The 20,815-nt window shown below is 41.1% G+C and overlaps 1 protein-coding gene and 1 pseudogene across 2 annotated transcripts in view; one reads left to right on the top strand and one right to left on the bottom strand.

The window, feature by feature from the left end:
- The window catches only part of RYR2 (ryanodine receptor 2), a 772,754-nt gene that overhangs the window by 11,307 nt on the left and 740,632 nt on the right, over positions 1–20,815 (top strand).
- LOC100345443 (uncharacterized) overlaps positions 17,146–20,815 on the bottom strand; it is a 168,251-nt pseudogene continuing 164,581 nt past the window's right edge.

Raw genomic sequence — 20,815 nt, 5'->3', positions numbered from 1 at the left:
GTACAGGAAAATCTGCAAAATCTGCCCAACTTGAGTCCTGCCATGCAAAAGAGGGTATGCCACCTGGTGAAGCAGAAGAGAGAATGGTGTCTTCACCCGTTCCTACTCCACTGCCTTGCTTCTTGTTCAGTTCATTCTGCAATATTTGCAGATTGCCTACTGTGTGCTCTGCATCATGCTGAGTTCTGGGACTGAAATACATCTGAGTTTGTTCCTGCCTTCCAAGAGTTCATTCTATCTCTGGTGGTGGGATGAAGAAGGAGGAAAAATCAAATGTTTAACTACAGAGTGGACCCAAGAAGCTGATAACTGAGACGATGTTGAGAAGTGAATCCACATCTGACAGGTGTGATCATCCAAGGCTTCCTGGATGAGGCAGCGTTTATAGTCATGGAATTTTCAGACTAAGAAGGTCTAACTATGATTTTGTAGTGAAGGAAAATGAAAGGACAAGTATCTTGGCTACGATTTGTTAAGCTCAGACAGTATATCCAAAATTCATTTGATTTCCAGAATAATTAATTAGGTCTAAACAAGTAAATTGCATTTTTACAGATCAGGAAAGAGGTGAAGAGGATTGTTCAAGGGCAATTTATGAGTAAGTGATCCTGCTGGCAAGCCGTCACCTGGGTCTTAGAGATACCAAAACCTTTTTCCTCCCCTCTTCCCTCCCTTCTGTCATAGAAAAAAACTGTGAAAGACTATCAACTGGACAGTAAAACAAAAAGAATTTTGGTTGTTCTGTCTGCCTCCCTCATCTATTTGGTTATCTGTGGCTTTCATTTGGCTTTGAGCTATTTTGCAACTCTGTTAAGTTGCAGAAAACTAATAAAGGGGCTGTTAGAGCATCTTCCTGCAGGTCCAGCATCCCATATGAGCACTGGTTCTAGTCCAGGCACCACTTCCGATCCAGCTCCCTGCTAATGTGCCTGGGAAATCAGTGGAAGATGGCCCAAGTGCTTGGGTCCCTGCTACTCACATGGAAGACCTGGATGGAGTTCTTGGCTTCTCACTTCTGCCTGGCCCAGTCCTGGCTATTGTGGCCCTTTGAGAGAGTGAACCAGCTGATGGAAGTTTCTCTCTCTCTCTCTCTCTCTCTCTCTCTCTCTCTCTCTCTGTAATTCTGGCTTTAAAATCAATCAGTCTTCAAAAGAAGAAAACTGATGGTAATGATTCCCGAACCTTTTGTTTATGATTGGAGAGAGGGCAAATTGTGTCTGGTGGAATGCACTTGTGGATAGTGAGTGGTTTCGCACTCATCAAGCACATTCATCTCAGTGTTCCTGATGGCCTTTCATATTCGGATTGTCTTAGAATTGCCCTTTGGAGCTGCTGTGACGCTATACTGTTTTTTTCATGAATGAATGAACTAAAATCATGTATTTATTTTGTATTTGTTTAAGAGTTCATATTTATGTCTTTTTTAAAATAAGCTTTCTCATCACTCATGTGCCTTGGAAAGTAAAGATGGGTAAAGTTTAGGTGAATTGTATGAAGAAGGTAGGGACAGGACAGATGGAAGAGGAATTTTAACAGACATGGGATATTATGTCTTCTCTGTCTCCCCCTCCCAGGTGCATTTTCCACTGTTTTCTGCCTCATCTGTGGCCAGGATTCTTGTCCTCTCAATGGGTGCTGGAACACTATGTCCTCCCTTTGTACCTCAGATTGAGAATTGGTAGTAGCTCCCCACTGTAGCTGTTGGCTAGTGTTCCACCTTCTCTGTTGGATCCCTTCCTAATTCTAGCCTACTCCTTGGTAAATGAACTTTCCATGAGACTCTTTCCAGTTAAACCCTTGAGAGAGCTGCCTTTTTCCTTGGCAGCACCTGATGGAAAGGAGCAAGAAACATGAAAATGTTTGTGAAACAGAAAACCCTGGAAAGGTTAGGAGCTTTGGAACCAGGGTCAGGGATTTGTACTTAATTTGTAAGGCAAGAGGGGCCTGTGGACTTTTTTTTCTTGTTCTCCCTCTCAAGGGAGGGAAATAGGTCAGAGCTGTCCATTAGGAAGATTAATGTGGCAGCAATTTATAAGATAAATTGGGATATGGAGCGATCAGAGAGAGACTGGAGCTAGGAAGCCTATTAGGAGACAGTCGCCATGGAGTTAGTGCAAGATAATTGAAGCCTCAATTTGGGTGGTATTTGTGGGAATGGAAAGGAGGCAGGGAGGTTTAAGGGATATCATAGAGGAAGTGTTTGTGAGATTGGTAACTGGTTAATTATAAGGGGAGGAGAAAGAAAAGAGCTTAGGAAATTCAGAGAAAGGTGGTGTCAGCAATTGGGAAATCAGAAAGTGAAAGTTTGAGTGGAGACTTCCTCTTGGATATAATGGTTTGGAGGGGTGTTATGGACTGAATTGTGTCCCCCTGAGAAGTTATGCTGACATTTCAACCCCTGTCCCTCAGAATGTGACCTTATTTGGAAATAAGGTCCTTCCAGAGGTTATCAAGTTAAAGTGAGGTCATGAAGATGGGCCCTCGTGCCCTTCTACCAGGAGGATGGAGACAGACACAAAGGGAAGATGTGCGGACACAGGGAGATTGGAGCCATGCAGTGACAAATCCAGGAACACCCCGGGAAGCTAGGAGAGGGGGTGTGGAGTGGATTCTCCCACCCTCAGAAGGAGCCATTGGGCTGACACCTTGTCCTGGACTTACAGCCTCCCGAACTGAGCCACTTAGTTTCTATTGTTGGAGCCACACCGTCTGTGAGACTTCACTATAGAAGCCTAGGACACTAACACCGGGAATGTGGACTGAGTGTTCTGGAGAGAGGATGGGCTTGTTAGCTCAATTAGATGACATTGATATGATAGCAAACCCATGAAATTGGATGGAAGGAGCTCTCAGAAGCAAAGGCTGAGGAGAAGGTGACCGACAAGGCCTTTGATGTGACTGTCAGCAATGTCACTGTCTAGGAGAAAGGTGAATGTGGATGCCAGACTGCAGGAGACAGAGGGCGGAGGCCAGCAATAAATGGAGGCAGAGGACATCAATGCCCTTTTCACCTTGTGTGGTGATGAAGAGAAAGAAGAGGCTGAAGCAAGGGGGAGAGAAAGTTATCAGTGCTTTTCCTTTTGCTCAAGGGAAAGCCCACAATCTAGGGTTGCAGGTGATGAGAGAAGATTGGTGAAGCAAGTCCTGGGAACGAGACGAGGTAGATACCCTTGTGTGCCCCCTCATCACCTTTGGCAGGCACACCTGTGAGCTGATGCGTTCCTCTTTATACAGATACCTAATTACTTCCTGCTTTACCTGATTTGAGAGCTCACACTATTTTTATTTGACTTCAGCTGAGCTCTGCATAATTTTGTTTTCTGCTGGGGAACTTTTGGTAAGTAATTAAAATTGAAGCTCTATAAAGCTTCATTGGTTAGGCTGGGCATGTTTTGGATGTTGCAGTATTGGTGATTAAATAATCCAGCTAGTCTTAAAGCAAGCATATTTCATTAGGAGAAGTTCATATTGCTAGTAGTTTTCTTTTTTCTTTCTATAACTGCTGACTCAAAAAAATTATAGGACCTAAATAGGTAACTACAAATAAATTTAAGTCAATGGTCAGTCTAGGAATATATTGGAGTGATTTTCTGACAGTTCAGATCAGGGAAAATACAAAATGAATCTGCTGATAACAACTGCCCTTGAGTCTTCTGTGAAACATAGCTCAGTGGACCAAATTTCAGTAATATTTTCAGAGATATTTTCCCCACATTTTTGCATAACTGACACTTATTAAAATGCAATTTATAGGTTACAAAAATGTGTATGTGTGTAGAGGGGGACGGTTTTTGGAAATGTGGAATTAAAAGATAAGTTTATTTTGATGCAAAAATATTGAAGTCTGTGCATACAAGGGATTTTCAAAAAGTTCAAGGAAAATGCATATTATGAAAACTGTATGGATTTCAGTTCTTTTGCAACAGAATACACTTAACTTTTAATTCCATTTCTATGAACTTTTGAAATGCCCTCATGCAAATGTATGCCAAATGTCAAAGTTAAGTAGTTTGCAACTTTTTAAGAACTTTCTTCGAACAGTCATGTGGAAGGTGAAGTGTTTCTCCATCCCTCACCTGAGTTTGCCCAGCATGCCCAAGGCTGCCAGCACTTTGCTGGGAACTCAGACTCTTGTAGTATGAAGGTCAGAGGTTCATGTGGGACTAGTATTTGATAGAGCAATTAAGATGCTGTTTGGGACACCCACATCCCATATTGGTGTGCCTGTTTTGAGGCCTGACTCCTCCCCTTTAGATCCAGCTTCCTGCTGTGCATACTGGGAGGCAGCAGGTAATGGTTCCAGTGCCATCTATGTGGAAGACCAGGTTGGGTTCTCAGCTTCTGCTTTGATTGGCCCAGCCCTGGTTGTGGGCATTTGGATAGGGGACCAGTGGGTAGAAGATCTCTCTCTTTCTGCCTTGCAAATAAAAAATGAAAATAAGTGAAAAATAAAAGAAAGGTTTTACCTTTCCAGATGCCAGAATAAATTTAAGAAAAGACCTGGACTCAAAACTGCTTAAATCACTCATGTCTAATTCTCATTCTTTTTTTTTTTTTTTTTGAATGAAGTTAGTGTTAGACATGATAAGAAGATTTGAGAAATCAGAGGGAACAAAAAGGAGTCAGTACAAATAATCTGGAGCCTTCTTCCTGTCCACCCTTGAGACTCTGCCATTTGACACTGGGTGTGGAAGCTTCCCTGTAGAAGGGGGCGGTGGTGGATGGGGACACTTAGGCAGGAATCGAGACTTTTTATTATGGAGTGATGAGCTATGTATCTACAGGTGGTAGAACATTTTCTGGTTTTGATCCTAGAGAACAAAATTTAAGATGTTTGGCAGAGTAAGAAACATGGCATAGTTTATAACAAACAAGAATATTGCTCTGGAAAGACCTAACACAAGGAGAGTGGCACCAGTATTTCCCCAAATGACACCTGATTAATGCTGTCACACATGAGGGATGGCATAGAGAAAGAGTTTTGCTGTTTCTCTCTGTGGATGGGCAGCTTGAAACTCAGAGATTTTAGGAGAGGGGCTGTGTGTGTAGACAACCTGAATGACTTACTAGGATACAGAAATGGGCTTTGTGAAGTCAGTATCAGTGATGATGCTGTTGTCTTTTTTTTTAAGATTTATTTATTTGAAAGGCAGGGTTACACAGAGAGAAGAGGGCCGGAGAGAGAGAGAGAGAGAGAGAGAGATTGATTGAGATTTTCCATCTGCTGGTTCACTCCCCAAATGGCCACAATGGCTGGCTGGCTGGGAGCCATTGCCTTCTATCATAAATAATGGAGCAAACAAAAATCTGACCAGAACTAAATCTGGTAAATAAATCAAGGAGGAGGACCTGCAGGTCTTTGCCTAAGAGAAAAAGTGAATAATGCACTCTCTTTGGCTTGTTGTTTATGTCATCAGGAGTCAAGAACTCTGCATAATTCAGCAGTACAGCTTCCAAGTAGGGCTCAGATATTGTGGATAAATGGAGTCTATTTTTAAGATTAGATAAATTCAGTCTATTTTTATGGGCAGAGAAAAGTTATTGCTGAAGTGGTTTTGATAAGGTTCTTCTATGCTGTAAACTGAAATGCAGACAGCAGGGCAGTTTTTTATATGAATGAGTTGGAAAGAAGAAAAAACTGCTAGAGATCATAAGAAGCTCAGACTATATAATTTTATACAGACATTAATTAACAAGTTCTCAGTTATTTTTACTTAACCGCAAGTTACTGATAAGACTCCTAAACAGGAAGAGGCTGATGTTAGAACTCAATGGGCACTCGGTAAGATTTCCTTCCAAATCTGTGTCTAATCCATTTTGCATTTCCTACAATCATTCAATCCATATTTTTCCCATTTTATCCAAGAAGGGATTAATGAAGACAGTCAAATACTGGCTGAAAGCTGTCATCTCTATAGAAATATAAATTATGTGAATATTTTAATATTACTACCATGACTTTTACTGTGTTACTGGCCTTTCTCAGTACCTGTTACAGGCAAGACATTCTAGAAGATTCCATGGACAGACTGAAATGTATAAGATACAGCTCTTGTCCACAAGATTATAGACAAAGGCTATAAACAACAATCAAATTTCAAAATGTGCACAAGGAGATTTTACTGTTAGCCATTTGTAGTCTTGTTTGCTCTCAAGTATTTTTAGAGCTTCAAACAAGCTTTGAAAAATTGGAGCCAGTGCCGGAGCACAGCAGTGCTGTGGGTTAAGCTGCTGCCTGCAGTGTTGGCATCCCATATGGGCACCGGTTCGAGTCCTGGCTGTTCTGCTTCAAATCCAGCTTCTTGCTAATGTGCCCAGGAAAGCAGAAGAAGACAACCCAAGTCCTTGGGCCCCTGCAACCACATGGGAGACCCAGAAGAAGCTACTGGATCCTGGCTTTGGCCTGGCCCAACCCTGGATGTTGTGGCCATTTGTGGAGGGAACCAGTGGATGAAAGATTCTCTCTCTCCCAACTCTGCCTTTCAAATAAATGAACAAATCTTTAAAAACAAAGCTTTAAAATTGAGACTTACATATAACATACACAAAGGACATATATCTCAAGTATACTGCTTGATGAATTTTTGTGGTGTGAATGCACCTGTGTAACTGTCACTTCTTGGTAACCACCAAGTCCTAGAAGCCCCCTTTGGACTTCTTCCCAGTAGTAACCCATCTTTCCAAAGGTAATCCTGTTGAATTAGAGAAAGTAGATTAGTTCTGCCTGTTTTTGCATTTTATGTAAATGAAATCATACATTATGTGCTCTTTTGAGTCTGGTTTATTTTACTTACTATTATGTCTGAGATGTCTGTTATTTCTGATGGAGACTCATTGTTTGTTAGTGCTCTGTGTCACAATTTATCCATTCTGTTGTTCAATATTAGATTGTTTCTAGTTTTTCTGGAAGGAATAAAGCTGGTATGAAAGGGCTCACCTATTACAGGTTTAAATATTTAAATGAACACCTGGAATATAAGAATGTGTAATTGCTGTTGGGTATTCACCTATTAGAACTGCCGATGGAGTATGAATACAGTCAGCTCTTTCAACAGTTTTCCAAAGTGGTTGGGCCATTTGATACTTCTGTCAGCAATACTTAGTAAATGTTGGTTTCAAGAAGCATTGATCATTATGGTGGATGTGTAAAGATACTTCATTGTGATTTTGATTGTATTTCATGGGTGATGCATGATTTTGAACACCTTTTTGTAATCTGTAATGTCTGTTTGGATTTACTCCTTTGTGAAGTACCAATCAAGGTTTGGCCTGTTTTTAGAATAAGGCAGTCTTTTTAGAGATTAATTTGTTATGAATTTTATATGTTCTCTTCATGAGTATTTTTTTCAGATTTATCCATTACAAATGTCTTCTCCATCATGGTTGCTTTTTCATTCTTGGTGGTGTTACGTTGTTGTTGAATGCCAGTTTTCCATTTAATGAAGTTGTTTATCAATTTTTTTTTCATTTATAGGCTGTAGTTTTTATATCTGCTTTATCTTGTTATGTTTCAGAGCCTTTATGATTTTATCATTGATATTTAGGCCTGTAATCCATCTAGGATTGATTTTTTTTTTGGTTCCTAGTTTCAGGTAGAACTCAGCACACATACACCCCTAACATACACACTCCATATGAGTATCTAATTGATCCAGCACAGTTATTAAGACTACCTTCCCGATTGCATTGAAATAAGACATTTACAGTAAATCAGCTGTCTTAATTGTGGGTGTCTGTTTATGAACTATGCTATGTTTCATTGGTCTATTCCAATGCAGTAACCTTTAAATTGTTCTGGTTTTATATTGTCTTGATATGTATTGGTGTTCTTCCTCTGACTTTGTTCTAATTCCTCAAAATTGTCTTTGCTATTCTTGGCTCCTTTCATTTCAGTTTTTAAAAAAAATTTTTTTTGACAGAGTGAGACAGTGAGAAAGAGAGACAGAAAGGTCTTCCTTTTGTTGGTTCACCCCCCAAAAGGCTGCCACGGCCGGAGCTACTCCGATCTGAAAGCCAGGAGCCAGGTGCTTATTCCTGGTCTCCAATGCAGATGCAGGCACCCAAGCACTTGGGCCATCCTCCACTGACTTCCTGGGCCACAGCAGAGAGCTGGACAAGAAGAGGAGCAACCGGGAGTAGAACTTGGTGCCCATATGGGGTGCCAAGTGAGCCACGGCGCCGGCCCCTCATTTCTGTTTAAATATTGATATTACCTTGTAAATTTCCAAATAAGAATCACTAAAATTTTTAATGGAGTAGCATTGAATCTATAGATAAATAGAGGATGAATTTTTATCTTTACAACATTTAATCTTCTAATCTATGAACATAATGCATATTCTGTTTATATTTAGGTATTATGTTTCTCTTAGTAATTACACTTATTTTTCATTTATTTTTTAAGGATTTATTTATTTGAAGTACAAAATCTCTCTCCCTCACATACACACATGGAGAGAGAAAGAGAGAGAGAGAGAGAGAGAGAGAGAGAGAGATTTTTTGTTCTACTGGTTCATTCCTCAAATGACCACAGCAACCTGGTCTGAGCCAGGTTGAAGCCAGAAGCCAAGAACTCCATCCTGTTCTCCCAAATGAGTGGCAGGGGCCCAAGTGTTTAGACCATCCTCTGCTTCCTTTCCAGGCACATTACCAACAAGCTGGATCAGAAGCTTAGCAACCAGTTCTCTACCTGGGACTCCAACATGGGCTGGTAGTGTTGCAAGGCAGGGGGTGCTTAACTCACAGTGCTGGCCCCTACACCTAGTTTTCCATGAGAGGTTTTGCCCATTTTCTGGGTCAGATTTATTCCTAGGTACTTGATTTTTTATGTTAATATAAATTATATTGCAAATTTTTCCTAGAATGTAAAAAATGTAATCAACATTACATGTTGATCTTGTATCTAGTAGCAAATGATAAATTTACTAATTATATATATTCTTTTTGATCTTTTTTATGTACTCAATCATTTTTGCATAATAAATCTTTGTTCTGAGTTTTCATTTCTTGTTCTTGCATCATTGCAGTTCTCAGGACCTCAATAAAGGCAAATTAGAAGAGATGACAGCGGATCTTTTGATTCTTTCCCTCAATTTCAAGGAAAACTTAAAAGAATTGCGTTGGGTGTGATGTATGCTCTGGTGTGCTAAGAAGTCCTTTTTGATTTTCATTATTAGTAGCTTAACTCTGCTTGGTATTGCAAGTCTTGTCCTGTGCATATAAAGCTTCAAAACATTTGAATTTAGATCTGTTACCTTAGCGTTTGTTCCATTAATATGATGGACTGGGTATTTGTGCCCCCATCCCCAGATTCATGTGTTGAAATCTTCACCCCCAATTAGGTGGTGCTGGGAAGTTGGGGGGGGGGGGCTTTGGGAAATGAAGAGGCCGATGCTCTTAGGAAAGAGGTTAATGCCCTGGCCTGAAGCGCCGGCATCCCATATGGCTGCCAGTTCGAGACCCGGCTGCTCCTCTTCCAATCCAGCTCTCTACTATGGCCTGGGAAAGCAGTAGAAGATGCCCCAAGTCCTTGGGCCCCTGCACCCATGTGGGAGAACTGGAAGAAGCTCCTTGCTCCTGGCTTTGGATCAGCGCAGCTCCGGCTGTTGCAGCCAATTGGGGAGTGAACCATCGGATGGAAGACCTTTCTCTCTCTCTCTCTCTCTCTCTCTCTTTCTCTCTGCCTCTCCTCTATCTGTGTAACTCTGACTTTTGAATAAATAAAGAAATCTTTTAAAAAAAAATGGAAAGGCACAGAGAGCTCTCTTGTCAATGACAACCTGGAGGAAGAATTTTCCCATCCTGCTTCTCTGGTCCCAGGCTTTCCAGCAACCAGACTGTGAGAGATCAATTCCTGTTGTTTATGAGCCACTCAGCTCTGTGGTGCTTTGCTAGAACAGCCTGAGCTGACCAAGACACTTGGATGTTTGTACTTATTTATGTTTTCATTTACATTCACCAGGTACTTATTAATAAGCTTCATATTAGCTTATAATTAGGCATTCTTTCATTACTCTTTTGGTGTTTACACCAGAGATAACATGTATCCTTAACTTACTAGTATCTACCTTAAACTAGTGTTTTTTTATATTTTTATGTACAATGCAAGGACCTTATACCACTTTAATTCCAATTTATCCTTTCTTTTTGTGCTGTTGTGTTCATGTGTTTTAATTCACACACACACACACACACACACTTTTCCTACTAACCGAGGCCTATTTGTTTGCAGATTGCCTTTACTCATAGGCATAGCTATTTCAAAGTCTTATCTGAATACCTAGGGTTTTATCAAACTTCTATGGCTGGTGAAATCTGTTCAGCGTGACATTTCCCAAATTTCTAGATTCTACTTAGGGACATTGCATACAAGCCTGTCATATCCTATGATTTTATAGCTTTATAATGTCTTCACATAATCTTGTAATTTCATCTAGTTTTTACATTTATATTCAAAGTACAGTAGAAAGGTTAGTTCAATACCAGTTCCTCCATTATTACAAGAAACTGAAGTCCTCCACTAGAAACTAACTTTTGGTACTAAATAATATCATAGTGTGTTTTCTTTTAGTTTGTTTTCAAGAACTTTTTTTTTTTTTTTAAATAGAAGGAGAGAGAGAAAGGTTATTCCTTCCATTGGTTCACTCTCCAAATGGCTGCAATGGCAGAGCTACGCTGATCCGAAGCCAGGAGCCAGGAGCTTCTTTCGGGTCTCCCACGTAGGTGCAGAGGCCCAAGTATCTGGGCCATCTTCTACTGCCCTCCCAGGCCACAGCAGAGAGCTGGATTGGAAGAGGAGCAGCCGGGACTAGAACCAGTGCTCATGTGGGTTGCCGGTCTGCAGACGGAGGAGTAACCTACTGAGCTAAAGCACTGGCTCTTCAAGAAAATTTTTATGTGGAAACAAGTATAGAGTCACGAGAAACTTAGAGTTTTCAGTCGCTTTCCCCATTGGTCACTTCTTAAATAAAACAGTCCAATATCAGAAGCAGAAAGTTCAGGCAGGAATTTGGTGTGATTGTTAAGATGTTGCTTGGGATGCCCACATCTATATTGGAATGTCTGGATGTGAGTCCTGACTCTGTTCCTGATTCCAGTTTCCTGCTAATGTGCACCTGGGAGGAAGTGTGTGATAGCTGAACTACTTGGGTCACTGAAGCTCATGTGGGAGAGCATTCTGGGCTCCTGGCCCAGCCCTGGCTATTGCTGGCACTGGGGAGGGAACCAGCAGATGAAAGACATCTGTCTGTCACTCTGTCTCTAATTTCTTAGCTATTTTAAAAAGGAAAAATTTGGCATTGGTATAAAGCATGTGTATAACATTCATTTATCTCCTGTAGGTGTGTATAATCACCATCTCCATCAAGACACAGGATACTTGCTTCCCATAAAGAGCTCCCCATGCTATCCCTTTACAACCACTCCCATCCTTCCCACTGCTATCATCCGCAGCTCCTGGCAACCACCAGTCTGTAGTCTGTCTCTGTAGTTTTATCACTTGAGAATGTTATATAACTGGAACAATACAGGATGTGACTTTTGATTTTGGCATTTTTCACTTAGCAAAATGCCTTTTCCATGCTATGGATGTATCACGTTTTGTTTAAACGTTTGCTTATCTTTGAAAGTAAGCATACACACTGGTGATTACATTACAGCCATCCTGACATGTGGAGGCTAGTCCATTGGCTGGTGTCTCACTTATCAATAGACAAAATTTATGCCTTGGCAAAAATACTAGTTTCATAAATCATGAACCCTTGGCATGGCTGAAGAATAGTTGAAATTGCTCCATTATGTATGTGTCGTTGACACTTTTATTATTGTGACAGATAAGGTAGGATTGGCTGTCCATCTGTTCCTTGCCAATGTCATCATTCGTGTTAATATTTGCTGTGTTTCATTCTGAAGCTTCACATTTTTCGTGGTTGTATTTTCTCCCTTCTTAGAGATTCTTTAAAAAAACTTTGCATTTGTTAATTTGATTGCGTATACCTTGTATTCATATTTGTCCTAACTTTTGTAAAATTGGTTTTGGGGATGGGGAATTTCTTTAAGAAAGTTTCTACTGTGTTGTGATTGAAGCAAATATGAAAATGACTTCTTGTTCACCACAATTCATTTTTACTTTGAAATTTAAGTGGTTTCACAGACTCTATTTTCTGGCTTTTGATGTAGAAAGTGAACTTCCCATTACTGTTTCTAGATCTTGCTGTACTGTGGCCTTTAACTGACATTTTTTTCAACTTGCTTCTAGGTAAGCTCATTGAGGGGAAAAAAAAAACATACATTGTACTGGGGTGAAACCTACTATATCTTCATTTTGGTATAATTGTGGCAAATCCAGGATAACTCCCCTTTTCAGAAAAGAGGTTATTAAAGCAAGGAAAATTTAATGATGGATGAAGGGAAATTGCTCGTTGGGACATTATGATCTCTGTAGCTGCTAATTTTAAAAAAATGGAATGAAAGTCTGTTCCTCCTAGGTTTCTTTGGGGGAGGGTAGAGTTGATGAATGTATTATAAGCCCTAGAACAATCTGTATCATAAATTGAAGACTATCCAAGTTATTCATCATTTAATGATATTCTGGTTGTATTTCATGATAAGAAAAAGTAGGTAAATTAACAGGAGCCAGAGGAATCAGAGGGTTAGCACTAGAACTTAGAGTCTGATTTTAAAAGTATATATAGATACACACATACATATATATTTTAAAAAGAATGATACACAGTGTAACTTCTTCTGGGATTTAATAATTTTATTTATATTTAGTAAGAGTAATACATCTCAAAATAAGCATAGCAGGTTGGACATTTATGGCTGACACAGTGGGTACAGAGAGGACTTCTGTACTGGACATAATTATTAATGTCTGTCATCCTCAAAGTCCATGAAAATTAGGAATTTTTATGAACATTTAACTGATAAGTATCTCTCAAGGAAAATGCTTGATGGTGTTTTGTTTGTTTGTTTTTGTTTTTGTCAGTCAATGCTATTACTTTTCCCAATTTTTAAAAACTTGAAGAGGTTGGCATCTTGTCATATCAGCATCCCATATCAGAGTGCTGATTCCAATCCAGGCTGTCCTGCTTCTGATCCGGATCCCTGCTATTGCACCTGGCAAAGTAGCAGAAGATGGCCCAAGTAATTGGAGCTCTGCAAGCCATGTGGGAGACCAGGATGGAGTTCTGGGATCCTGACTTCAGCCTGGACCAGTCCCAGCTGTTGTGGCCATTCAGGGAGTGACTCAGTGCATTGAAGATCTCTTTCTTTCATTGTCATTCTGCCTTTCAGATAAATAAAATAAATATCTACAAAAATACATAAAATCTAAATTAAGTGTTAAATTATCAGGAGTGACAATTTTCTTCAACATTTTGGTAAAGTCCATTTTTTCCCCTTGTAAATAGCATCAGACAGGAATTTGCATATTCAAAAAAATATTCGAGAGACAGAAAGTGAGAGTGAGTCTGAGAGCAAGTACATGCGTGCATCCTTCTGTTGGTTCACTTCCCAAATGCAGGCAACTGCCCTGGCTGGATCAGGCTGAAGCTGGGGGTTGGGAACTCAACTCAGGTCTCCCACATGGGTTACAAGAACCTAATTATTTGAGCCATTGTCACTGCCTCCCAAGGTTTGTATTAGCAGGAAGCTGGAGTTGGGAGCTGGAGCTCGGTATCAGCCGCAGGTACTCTGATGTGGGATGTGGGCATCTTAACCTCTAGGCTGAACACCTGACCCTGTACTTTTTCTAAATGATGTTTGTTTAGATTTTTATAAATCAGAATTAGAGAGGGAGAGGCAGAGAGAGAAAGAGATCTTTCATCTGCTGGTTTACTCCCCAGATGGCTGCAATAGCCAGGGCTAGGCCAGCTGAAACCAGGAGCCAGGAGCTTCATTCAGAGCTTTCATGTGGGTACCAGGGGCCTAAACACTTGGGCCATCTTATGTTGTTTTTCCTAGGCCATTGGCAAGGGGCTGGGTCAGAAGTGGAGCAGCTGGGACATGAACCAGCACCCATATGGGATGCGGCAGTTACGGGTGGTAGCTTTACCTGCTATGCCACAATACTGGCCCCAGATGATGTTTTATTTTTCAGAGTTATTTACTTCAACTTACTTTTTCAAGCAGTATGTTTTATTTGGTTTTTCACTTTATTTTTTCTTCATTTTGTTCCCATTATAGCATGTTTGCTTAATTTACAACAAGCTGAAAATAAGCTGCATTTTACTTTGATCCAAACATTGATATTTTAAAGGTTGTACACAATATTTGTTAAAAAGAATGTATAGAAACTTTTATAGAAGCTTCTATAAGAAAGAAAAAATACAAAGTTACTCCACAACTTTCCTCTTTTTCAAAAGTGCATAGTACTGGGTCTGAAGCTGTGGTGTAGCAGGTGAAGCAGCTGCTTGCAGTACCGGCATCCTGTATGGATGTTGGTTCTGGTCCCAGCTGCTCCACTTCCAATCCAGCTCTCTGCTAAGGCCTGGGAAAGCAGTGGAAGATGGCCCAAGCCCTTGGGCCTCTGTACCCTTGTGGGAGGGAGACCTGGAAGAAGAAGCTCCTGTCTTCGGACGTCATAGCTCCGGCTGTAGCAGCCATCTGGGGAGTGAACCAGCAGATGGACGATCTCTCTCTCTCTTTCTCTCTCTCTCTCCTCCTGTAACTCTGCCTTTCCAATAAATAAATTAAAAAAAATGCAAACTGCTGCAGTTTTCAATAGACTTGTTTATACATCCAGGAAAATCTAAAAAATTAAAGAAATGTGCATATAAATGCATAGCAGAACATGAACATTAACTGCAAACAGGAAAGAAATGAAAGTTAGAAATACTCTGAAATATACAAAGGTTCTAGAGTTGATCCTTCAAATACATTCCATAAACAGCATCTAAAAATGATCCCTTTGTTCTTCACAGGCAAAGCCTAGATTTCAAAAACCAAAATTGGAAAAAGTACTTCTCTGAAAGGAATTGTTTCCTAGCTGGTGCTGCAGCTCAATAGGCTAATCCTCCGCCTGTGGCACTGGCACCCTGGGTTCTAGTCCCGGTTGGGGCGCCGGATTCTGCCCTGGTTGCCCCTCTTCCAGGCCAGCTCTCTGCTGTGGCCCGGGAGTGCAGTGGAGGATGGCCCAAGTCTTTGGGCCCTGCACGTGCATGGGAGACCAGGAGAAGCACCTGGCTCCTGGCTTCGGATCAGCGCGATGTGCTGGCTGCAGCGCGCTGGCCGCGGCGGCCATTGGAGGGTGAACCAACGGCAAAAGGAAGACCTTTCTCTCTGTCTCTCTCTCACTGTCCACTCTGCCTGTAAAAAAATTAAAAAATAAAATGATGCTACCTTTTTATCCCGAAATGAGATTGGACACATCAAGTCACTTTATTGCCTCAAAACGATCTTTCATAGAAATACTAGAAAGTATAGATGGTTAAGGGTATTACTGACTGATTCCTCATTTTTAGTCAGATATATTGATAATTAAAAATAGACTCTTTTTTTTAAGATTTTATTTATTTGACAGTTACAGACAGGGAGAGGGAGAGACAGAGAGAAGGGTCCTCCTTCCATTTGTTCACTCCCCAGATGGCCGCAATGGCTGGAGCTGCGCTGATCCGAAGCCAGGAGCCAGGTGCTAGGTGCTTCTTCCTGGTCTCCCACATGGGTGCAGATGCCCAAGGACTTGGGCCATCTTCTACTGCCTTCCCAGGCCATAGCAGAGAGCTGGATTGAAAGAGGGGCAGCCAGGACTAGAACCAGCACCCATATGGGATGCTGGCACTGCAGGTGGAGGATTAACCTACTGCGCCACGGTGCTGGCCCTGAGAGATGGACTCTTATCAATTCCCAACTTGACTCTCACTGGGATTAAACATGACAATAGGTCTGATCTGATTTCATCATCATTTAAAAAAAAATCATCTATTATTTTTCACTTTAAGTTTCTGTGTGGGAACAAACTGTTGAAATCCTTACTTAAGGTATACTAAGCTGATCTTCTGTATACTAAGATAATCGAAAATGAATCTTGATGTGAATGGAAGGGGAGAGGGAGTGGGAAAGGGGAGGGTGGTGGGTGGGAGGGACGGTATGGGGGGGAAAGCCATTGTAACCCATGAGACGTACTTTGGAAATTTATATTCATTAAATAAAAGATAAAAAAAAAATAAAAAAAAAACTAATCCCTTTCCTGAATTATTTTAAATTTCAGGGCACCACAGAATCACCTGGGATGGGGGATGTTGTCTTTCAACTTGCCTCACATTAAATAAAACTGAGGTGTAAAGAGCAAGCCTCTTTCATAAAGAGGTAGGCACATTTTGATAGAAATGCATATGCTAAGTGCTATAAGTATCAGAATTCAATTTTACACTATGTACATGCACACAAACAAAACTTACTTGGAAACAGCTTCTAACAGCGGTAAGAAAATTAGTTAACAGTGCTCCTTAAACTTCAGAGTAGCTACATACGAACATTCTTTTCCCCTTCAAATTATTTCTGCCATCATTGACCTGTCCAAATTCCAAGGTGGATTTTTCTGACAATTGTACATTCTGAATTTTTATAGAAAAAAAAAGCAGTGAAGGCTCCACATTTCAACCCAAAACTCACTATCCCTGAAAATGTTACATAACCCAGTTGGGGACATTCCCCCAAGTAGCAGGGTTAGCAAACAAACTAGTCCAAACTGCTATAAATAAACTATTAACAAAGACCTAGACATCTTGACAAGACATAAAGGTCCATCCTGAGCCTACTGTGTCTGAGCAGTCAGTGTTGTACTGTGGCCACTTCACTTTTATATTCTGATTATCAAGTTGCAACTCGAAGTTAACAGTTCTACCAAATATGGATATGAACATTCATTTTTAATGAGACAGTATTTCAAATTAAGATCAACCCACATCTTTTCACCAAATACTTCAAGCATAAAAGATGAGAATCTTTAAAATACAGAGATATCACAAATTGGTAGTTGTCTATAACGTTAAACAAACTGGACTCTTAAGAATGGCTTCTCAACAGTATATCATTTTAATTATAACCATTGCCTGATACAGGGGGAATTAACAAGTGTTTTTCTAAGCATCATTGCAACATTGCATTTTGGATAAGTAAACCAAGCTCTGAGTGAATGAATGCCTAAAAATTATCATGGTCTTGTCCTTTTCGGTGGCCTCCAGATTTAGGAATAGTCCCATACCTTGATCTAGATCTTGACCTAGTCTGTGAGCTAGACCTACACTGTGAGCTTGACTGAGGTTTGGGTCTGGGCGGTTCTTTTTTCCTTGATTGCTTTTCATCTCCTGAGCCACATTTATCTGTTTTAGAGGTGCCTCTAGTTTTAATGTGAGATGTAGACATAAAACGTGATTTAGCCTTCATTTTTTTCTTGGGCTGGGAGTTGGACAATGATCTTGAGTTGGATTTAGATCTTGAAAACGATGGATTTTGATGTTTGAATCTATCATTGCTGGAATGGCTTCTGCTATGGTGAGGTCTTCCAGTCAGTATTTCTAGGGCTATAAGATCATCTATAGTGATAATCGAAGACTGGCTTCTTGATCTCCTTCCTTCGTAACTTCAGCTTCTGGAGTGTCCGTATCTGTCATAGTCACCATAATGTGAAGAATTGCACACATCTCTCCCTTCCTTGGCTTTCATCTGATTTGGTGTCTTCCAATCCCTCTGTACAGGTTGTATTTCAACCTGACATCTGCAAATCCATTTTCTGTCCAAATTACGTAAAGCAACTTTGGCATCACACATAGCCTCAAATTGAACATATGTAAATCCTCTTGGACAAGAGGTGTAGGAATCAAGTGAAGCATATACATAAACTATAGGCCCAACCTGTCGCTCCCCCTCTTCGTGGAGGAACGACACAGGACCCTGCGCTGTTCTTTCGTCTGCTCGGCCCTCCCCGGGTTTGCTGCTGGTTCTTCCCGGGTTGGCTACTATCCCTTCCACCTCCGTGGAAGGGCAGTTCCCCCTGGCCACATTCCCCACTTCCGCAGGGGAGCGGCACACCGCCGGCCGGCTTTCTCGGGGGCTGCACAGGTGTTCCCCTTAGATGTTCCCCTTAGATGTTCCTGGTGCATGCCGTCTCTCTCCTCCTTTATAGTCCTCCTCCGCCAATCCCAACTCGGCTGCCCACACGCCGAGTACGCTGCTCTCCTCCAATCAGTAGCAAGTCCTACAGTTTATTGGTTGAACTGGAGGCAGCTGTGCGGAAGCTGTTTACTTCTCTCCCAGCGCCATATTGTGGGAGAGCAGATGCATAGAATAAGTCTTAATTCCAGTAACTCAGTCCAGTCCGGGCTGCTCCCCACACAACCAAACTGTATCACCCAAACTCTCACTGTAGATTTTCAGGCCTGGTGTCATCTGTCAGGTTCCTGACTAACAGAGAGGGGGTTCTCTGTTGGAGCCCTCCAACTCTGTTGGAGGGGGTGCAGGTAGCAGGACCCGATGGCTGCATTAGTCTTGGCTGGGGGCACTAAAGGGCTTGGTGAGTCATCTGAGGCTGAACCTCAGACACTGGCTTCTCACTTTAAAACTGATTTTCTAACCATTGCCTTTCCTTCAGAAGTTTTTCTTAAAAAATTGCTGTAAATGGAATGCACATGGGGTGTGGCACAGTATTAATAAATATTTCTCTTTCCCTAAAATTTTTCCATTGCTCTTTATATTATTATAGACTTACCACCCAGTCTAATTAAACCAACTGAATCCAATGAAAACACACCTATGTTTCTTTAAAAAAAGATTATTTATTTGAAAGGCAGAGCTACACAGAGAGAGACAAGGAAGAAAAAGAGATCTTTCATCCGCTGGTTCACTCCCCAAATGGCTGCAATTTCCAGAGCTTAGACCAGGCCAAAGCCAGGAACCAGGAGCTTCATCTGGGTCTCCCATGTGGGTATGGGGGCCCAAACACTTGGGCCATCTTCTGCTTTCCATGGGTGCATTAACAGAGAACTGGATCAGAAGTGGAGTAGTTGGGAAATGAATGAGGGCTTATGTGGGATGTTGATGTTGCAGGCAGTGGCTTAACCTCTTGGACCATGATGCCAGCCCCGCTGTGTTTAACATTTTACCCTTCCACTTTTTATGTTTTTCTCTTCCATGTAACTTGAAGCAGAATTGGCAGTATAGTCTATCAGTTGTCCCTCAGTCAACAGCAAATCGCTTAAGTGACTAGAACCGGTAGGAGATAAGATCCCTGTCCTCAAGGATATTAAAATGGAGGAGCAGAGAGAAAACTGGATCCTTAGCAACATTATATGGGGTGTGAGTGATGCCAAGAAATTGTGTGGCTTTGGAGATCGGGTTGAATTTTGGAAATTTTGCTTCCTGTAAGTCCAGGGTTTGAAGGGAGGGCTTTCTGTTATCCAGTGGCAGGGCACAGGATTAAGGAGAGCTAGGTCAGGCAAAGGAGCAGAGATGGAGCAGCATGGTGGAGCCAGGGCTCCTCTGAGTGTTTCCATCAGTTCACCAATGGGCAAAGTAAGCATGGACACAAGAGGGAGAAGCTGGAAATTCTAGATGGTCGATTCTAAAGCTGCTTGCTCTAATTACAGGATGTTTATGGAAACTTGTATTTAATCCTAAAAAAAAATTGGTAAGGATTTTGGCCTTTCAGTGCAGTCAAAGCATTTAAATTATTTAAAAACACTCACCAGTTAGTAACTGATGCTCTGGGAAGATCTAGCACACTTACCTTGTTATCTGTTTCTGTCTTCACCCTACTGCATCCTGGAATGGACATTTTGTGGTCAAAGGAGAGGATTTATACAAAAAGCCTTTATGAATAGTTCAAGGCTAGTCTGGAATGCCATTTTAACAAATTTGGATTTTCATCCTAGTGCCTTTGGTTGATTGGCTATTTAACACATCTGCTAAATGGCTAGAGTGTGGTTGGTGTTGAGAATACAAATAGGGATCCTGTCTCAGGTGGCCCTATTGTGAGCAGGCAAGTCTGATGATGTCAGGTGGCTGAATTGAGTTACAACATGGAGTGTGGGTATGGAGAGTAGGCAAGGCCAGAAATGTACCTTGTCAAGAGGGGGATATCATGTGGGAGGTAGAGGTCCTAGAGTGTGTTTGGAATAAGCACAATGTAGACCTGCATCATCTGTGTGGTGGCGACTGGCCACATGTGTCTGCTGAACACTTAAAACATGGTAAGTTTGAGTTCAGATGTTCTGTCAATATAAGATACACACCAGATGTCCAAGACTTGGTATGGTGAAAAGAATGTTAACTCATCTCATTACTAGTTTTTTTTTTTATATCATTTACTTGTTGAACTGATATATTTTGGACATACTTTTTCTACATTTAGAGGAGAAAAAGTATAAGAAGAAAGTTTATTGGAAAGAATGTCAACAACAGAGATCTGAGCCAAAGACTTGATACAACCTTGTATACTTTGGTCTGGGGTCTGACGGTCTTTGCTCCTTCGTTTGGAAACTCAAGGTCTATGGTTCATGGAGGGACTCTAATTGCTAAAGGACACCTAGATTTACAAGTGGTCCTTCCTTTTCTTTATATACACATCCATGTACATACTCTGAGGCTTCTTGACTTACCCTGGGATTATATCCTAAGTTGAAAACATATGTAGTACATCTCACCTACTGAATATCCTGGCTTAGCAACAGAGTACATTGTGGAGTACTGGTCATATCCTGTTATGGTCTTATGGCTGGGAATTGTGGCTTACTGCTTCTGCTTGCTAAGACTGTATCACACTGCATCGTGTTAGCCTGAGAAGATTAAAGTTCAAAATTTAAGCACAAATTTCTAC

The sequence above is a fragment of the Oryctolagus cuniculus genome, chromosome 13 (genome assembly GCF_051225735.1).
Source record: "Oryctolagus cuniculus isolate XC-2025 breed Fujian yellow rabbit chromosome 13, ASM5122573v1, whole genome shotgun sequence".
Classification (NCBI taxonomy): Eukaryota; Metazoa; Chordata; class Mammalia; order Lagomorpha; family Leporidae; genus Oryctolagus; species Oryctolagus cuniculus.
Note: the sequence above shows the minus strand (reverse complement) of the source record. Positions and strands in the feature narration are given on the sequence as shown.